Consider the following 6181-nt stretch of genomic DNA (forward strand, 5'->3'; position numbering starts at 1 on the left):
GCCCGGGTGCGCACCTTTGCCAGGGTGGGCACCTTACCTGGGCTGTGCACCAGGGCGGGCTCAAGATGGCACCCGCGTTCCGTTTTTTTCACTATCTTTCAAAACGGAAATTTTAAAATCTCCTCTTTTTTTTGCCTTTTCTGGAAATTAGTGAAGGCAGCGCATCAAAGGTGCGCACCTCGCTGCCCACCTTGGTGTGCTCTGAGGTGCGCACCCGGGAGCGCTACGAAGTGTGCTCCAAGGTGCGGCGTGCACGTTGTCGGAGCCCGGTTTGCCCCGGGTGCGCACCTCGCCTGCACCTTGGCCGGGGTGGGCACCCTGGCTGGGTTTGCCCAGGGTGCGCTCCGAAGCGGGGTTACTGGAGCGCCCCCTCTTTTTTTGTCAGAGCGTTTGGTGGGGTTTCTCGCATTGGCTCTTCCCAGGCCCGGTTGTTGGGTGCGCTCCCACCCTGGCGCGCGCGAAGTTGGAAGTTGGGTTAATTGCCCGGGCGCGCACCTTCGCCAGGGTGGGCACCTTGGTGCGCACACCTTGGCTGGGCTGCGCACCAGGGCGGGCTCAAGATGGCACCAGCATTCCCTTTTTCTCACTATCTTTCAAAACGGAAATTTTAAAATCTCGTTTTTTTTTGCCTTTTATGGAAATTAGTGAAGGCATCGCATCAAAGGTGCGCACCTCGCTGCCCACCTTGGTGTGCTCCGAGGTGCCCACCACGGTGCGCTCCGAGGTGCCCACCACGGTGCGCAACGCCGGTGCGAACCCGGGAGCGCCCCGATGTGTGCTCCAAGGTGCGGCGTGCACGAAGCCGGACCCCGGTTTGCCCCGGGTGCGCACCTCGCGTGCACCTTGGTGCGCACACCTTGGCTGGGTTGCGCGGCCTGGTGGGCACCATGGTGCGCACCAAGGAGCGCTCCGAAGTGTGCTCCAAGGTGCGGCGTGCACGAAGTCCTAGCCCGGTTTGCCCCGGGTGCGCACCTTCGCCGCGGTGGGCACCATGGCGTGCACGAAGTCGGAGCCCGGTTTGCCCCGGGTGCGCACCTCGCGTGCACCTTCGCCGGGGTGGGCACCTCGGCTGGGTTGCGCGCCCTGGTGCGCACCAAGGAGCGCTCCGAAGTGTGCTCCAAGGTGCGGCGTGCACGAAGTCGGAGCCCGGTTTGCCCCGGGTGCGCACCTTCGCCGCGGTGGGCACCCTGGTGCGCACCATGGCGTGCACGAAGTCGGAGCCCGGTTTGCCCCGGGTGCGCACCTCGCGTGCACCTTCGGCGGGGTTGCGCGCCCTGGTGCGCACCAAGGAGCGCTCCGAAGTGTGCTCCAAGGTGCGGCGTGCACGAAGTCGGAGCCCGGTTTGCCCCGGGTGCGCACCTCGCGTGCACCTTCGGCGGGGTTGCGCGCCCTGGTGGGCACCATGGTGCGCACCAAGGAGCGCTCCGAAGTGTGCTCCAAGGTGCGGCGTGCACGAAGTCGGAGCCCGGTTTGCCCCGGGTGCGCACCTCGCGTGCACCTTCGCCGCGGTGGGCACCATGGCGTGCACGAAGTCGGAGCCCGGTTTGCCCCGGGTGCGCACCTCGCGTGCACCTTCGCCGGGGTGGGCACCTCGGCTGGGTTGCGCGCCCTGGTGCGCACCAAGGAGCGCTCCGAAGTGTGCTCCAAGGTGCGGCGTGCACGAAGTCGGAGCCCGGTTTGCCCCGGGTGCGCACCTCGCGTGCACCTTCGCCGCGGTGGGCACCATGGCGTGCACGAAGTCGGAGCCCGGTTTGCCCCGGGTGCGCACCCCGCGTGCACCTTCGCCGGGGTGGGCACCTCGGCTGGGTTGCGCGCCCTGGTGCGCACCAAGGAGCGCTCCGAAGTGTGCTCCAAGGTGCGGCGTGCACGAAGTCGGAGCCCGGTTTGCCCCGGGTGCGCACCTCGCGTGCACCTTCGCCGCGGTGGGCACCTTGGCTGGGTTGGGCACCATTGAGCGCTCCGAAGTGTGCTCCAAGGTGCGCACCATGGCCCTCCAAGGTGCGCAGCATGGCGTGCACGAAGTCGGAGCCCGGTTTGCCCCGGGTGCGCACCTCGCGTGCACCTTCGCCAGGGTGGGCACCTCGGTGCGCACACCTTCTCAATGTTTTCTTGCCTTTTCTGGAAATTGGTGAAGGCAGCGCATCAAAGGTGCGCACCTCGGTGTGCTCCGAGGTGCGAACCCGAGAGCGCTCCGAGGTGCCCACGAAGTCGAAAGTCGGGTTAATTGCATTGTTTTCCCCGGGTGCGCTCCGAGGTGCGCAACATCGGTGCGCACCAAGGAGGGCTCCGAAGTGTGCTCCAAGGTGCGCACGATTCGGAGCTCGGTTTGCCCGGGGTGCGCACACCTTGGCTGGGTTGCGCACCCTTTGTGCGCTCCAAGGTGCGCACGAAGTCGGAGCTCGGTTTGCCCCGGGTGCGCACCTTCGCCAGGGTGCGCACCTTGATGCGCACGCCTTGGCTGGGCTGCGCACCTTGGTGGGCGCCATGGTGCGCACCTTTCGTGCGCTCCAAGGTGCGCACGAAGTCGGAGCTCGGTTTGCCCCGGGTGCGCACCTTGGTGGGCGCCATGGTGCACTCCGAGGTGCCCAAGATTGGTGCGCACCAAGGAGCGCTCCGAAGTGCGCTCCAAGGTGCGCAGGTGCGCGCGAAGTCGAAAGTTGGGTTAATTGTCCGGTTTGCCTCGGGTGCGCACCTTGCGTGCACCTTCGCCAGGGTGGGCGCCTTGGTGCGCACACCTTGGCTGGGCTGCGCACCCGGGCGCGCACACCTTGGCACCCGCGTTTCCTTCATTTTAAATTTTTTTTTTTTACAATCTCTCAAGTGGGAAATTCTATAATCTCAACTTTTTTTGCCTTTTCAGGAAACTTTTGAATGGAGCGCATCATTGGTGCGCTCCGAAGTGTGCTCCAAGGTGCGCACCTCTGGTGTGCTCCAAAGCTCTCTCCAGCTGCGTGCACCTGCCCCGGCCGCGCACCCGGCCCCGCCCAGCTTCGCTCACCTGTCCCGGGCGTCTGGTGCGGAACCTTAGAGTAAGAAACATCACCGTGCACCTTGGCCAACGTGCGCGACTCGACCGAGCGCGCACTGGCCGAGGTGCACACCGATTTCACCTGGGTGCGCGCGCAGCACCTCGGGCGCACCGGGGTGCGCGCACAACGCCCGGGTTGCACCGTGGCCTGTGTGCTCGGGGCGCCTCGGGTGCGCGCTCGGTGTCGCCCCCGCGCGCGCGGTAGTGCGGGCAGCGCACCCCGGCCCGGCCCGGCCCCGACGAGAACGCAAACGGGCAAAAGGTTTATTCAAATAGCATTGCGACGCCCGGCGAAAAACTAAAAAAGGGTGCAACACCGGGACTTCCCGGGAGGTCACCCATCCCAGTACTACTCCGGCCCAAGCGCGCTTAACTGCGGAGTTCTGATGGGATCCGGTGCACTAACGCTGGTATGATCGCACCCGTTATGAGCTTGTCGCAGTGTGTACTTAGCAAACCGCGACCCACGTGCGAATCCACCCCGGCCACCCACCCCCGTCGAGGTGCACACCCTCCCTCGCGAAGTGCGCCCCGTTCGCCAAGTGTGAGCCCTGCCCGGGTGCGCGCACCTTGCTAGGGCGTCGGGTGTGCACCCGGCCCGGCCTACGTGCGTGCACCTGGACGGGGCGTCGTGTGCGTGCAGTGTCCCGTCTGCAACGCGGTGCCCACACACCACCTCGGGCGCAACGACCTGCGCTCACATGTGGGCCGAGTGCACCTTGGTGCATGTTCGGGGCGCCTCGGGTGCACGCTCGATCTTGCCCCGGTGCACCAAGGCGCTCGGTTTGCCCCGGGTGCGCACTTGGTGCAAGGTGGGCACCCAAAATAGGGATCAAGCACCAAAACACAAGTTTCGGGATGCAAAATGGGACCCAAGGACCACAAATGCGTTCCAAGACCCATGATGGGTCCACGAGAACAAAAATGTGTTCCGAGACTTAATAAACAAATATTGGGTTTTAGGAGAAGAAACATGCTCTGATGCCCAAAACGAGAATCGACCCCGAAAAGGCCACAGGCCAAAAGTGGGATGCGAGACAAAAAAAAATGGGACCCGAGGACCAAAATTGGGTTCCCAGGTCGAAGACAGGGCAACCGGACAAGAAACGACCTCTAAGGCTCGAAATGAGTCCCGACGACTAAAACTTGACAAGAAGCACCCATCAGGCACCCAACTCGACACCCATGGGATGCCGACCCACCCGGGCTTCCACCTAGCACACCTTGGCACCCACCCACCCTCGCACCCAACCTCGCACCCAACTTAGCACCTTTGAACCCACATTGGCACTCACCCTGACCCTGGCACCTTGGAACCCACATTGGCACTCACCTTGACCCTGGCACCCACCTTTGCACTCACCTTGGGACCCACCCTGGCTCCCACCTCGGCACCCACCCAGACACCCACCTTGGTTCCTTGGCACCCACCTTGGATCCTTGGCACCCACCCCGACACCCACCTTGGCACGCAACTTGGCTACTTGCCACCCACCTTGGCTCCTTGACGCCCACCCCGACAACCACCCCGTGACCTACCCTGGCTAGGGTTGGTGCACACCCACCCTGGTGCCCACCTTGGCACCCACCCCATGACCCACCTTGGCACGCACCTTAGTACCCACCCCGTTACCCACCCTAGGACCCACCCCGTGACCCACCTTGGCCAGGGTGGGTGCCTTGGTGCGCACAACTTGCCTGGGCTGCACACCAGGGCGGGCTCAAGATGGCACCCGCGTTCCGTTTTTTTCACTATCTTTCAAAACGGAAATTTTAAAATCTCGTTTTTTTTTTTTTTTTGCCTTTTCTGGAAATTAGTGAAGGCAGCGCATCAAAGGTGCGCAATGCTGGTGCGAACCCGGGAGCGCTCCGATGTGTGCTCCAAGGTGCGGCGTGCACGAAGTCCGAGCCCGGCTTGCCCCGGGTGCGCACCTCGCGTGCACCTTCGCCGGGGTGAGCACCTTGGCTGGGTTGCGCGCCCTGGTGCGCACCAAGGAGCGCTCTGAAGTGTGCTCCAAGGTGCGGCGTGCACGAAGTCGGAGCTCGGTTTGCCCCGGGTGTGCACCTCGGGTGCGCACCTCGCGTGCACCTTCGCTGCGGTGGGCACCTTGGCTGGGTTGCGCGCCTTGGTGGGCACCATGCAGTGCACGAAGTCGGAGCCCGGTTTGCCCCGGGCGCGCACCTCCGCCAGGGTGGGCACCTTGGTGCGCACAACTTGCCTGGGCTGCGCACCAGGAAGGGCTCAAGATGGCACCCGCGTTCCGTTTTTTTCACTATCTTTCAGAACGGAAATTTTAAAATATCATTTTTTTTTGCCTTTTCTGGAAATTAGTGAAGGCAGCGCATCAAAGGTGCGCAACGCTGGTGCGAACCTGGGAGCGCTCCGATGTGTGCTCCAAGGTGCGGCGTGCACGAAGTCGGAGCCCGGTTTGCCCCGGGTGCGCCCTGGTGGGCACCATGGTGCGCACCAAGGAGCGCTCCGAAGTGTGCTCCAAGGTGCGGCCTGCACGAAGTCGGAGCCCGGTTTGCCCCGGGCGTGCACCGCGGGTGGGCACCTTGGTGCGCATGCCTTGCCTGGGCTGCGCACCAGGGCGGGCTCAAGATGGCACCCGCGTTCCGTTTTTTTCACTATCTTTCAAAACGGAAATTTTAAAATCTCATTTTTTTTTGCCTTTTCTGGAAATTAGTGAAGGCAGCGCATCAAAGGTGCGCACCTCGCTGCCCACCACGGTGCGCAACGCCGGTGGGCACCCGGGAGTGCTTCGAAGTGTGCTCCAAGGTGCTGCGTGCACGTTGTCGGAGCCCGGTTTGCCCCGGGTGCGCACCTCGCGTGCACCTTCGTCGGGGTGGGCACCTTGGCTGGGTTTGCCCCGGCTGCGCTCCGAAGCGGGGTTATTGGAGCGCCGCCTCTTTTTTTGTCGGAGCGTTTGGTGGGGTTTCTCGCATTGGCTCTTTCCAGGCCCGGTTGCCACCCTGGCGCGCACGAAGTCGGAAGTAGGGTTAATTGCCCGGGTGCGCACCTTTGCCAGGGTGGGCACCTTACCTGGGCTGTGCACCAGGGCGGGCTCAAGATGGCACCCGCGTTCCGTTTTTTTCACTATCTTTCAAAACGGAAATTTTAAAATCTCCTCTTTTTTTTGCCTTTTCTGGAAA

The 6181-nt window shown here is 63.3% G+C and overlaps 1 non-coding gene across 1 annotated transcript; it reads right to left on the reverse strand.

Moving 5' to 3' along the window:
- Window positions 1–3333: 3333 nt before the first annotated feature.
- Window positions 3334–3452, reverse strand: LOC131872839 (5S ribosomal RNA). Its single transcript, XR_009370917.1, has one exon. It is a non-coding gene; the product is annotated as a 5S ribosomal RNA (ribosomal RNA).
- Window positions 3453–6181: the final 2729 nt, after the last annotated feature.

Source organism: Cryptomeria japonica, unplaced genomic scaffold (assembly GCF_030272615.1).
Source record: "Cryptomeria japonica unplaced genomic scaffold, Sugi_1.0 HiC_scaffold_811, whole genome shotgun sequence".
NCBI lineage: Eukaryota > Viridiplantae > Streptophyta > Pinopsida > Cupressales > Cupressaceae > Cryptomeria > Cryptomeria japonica.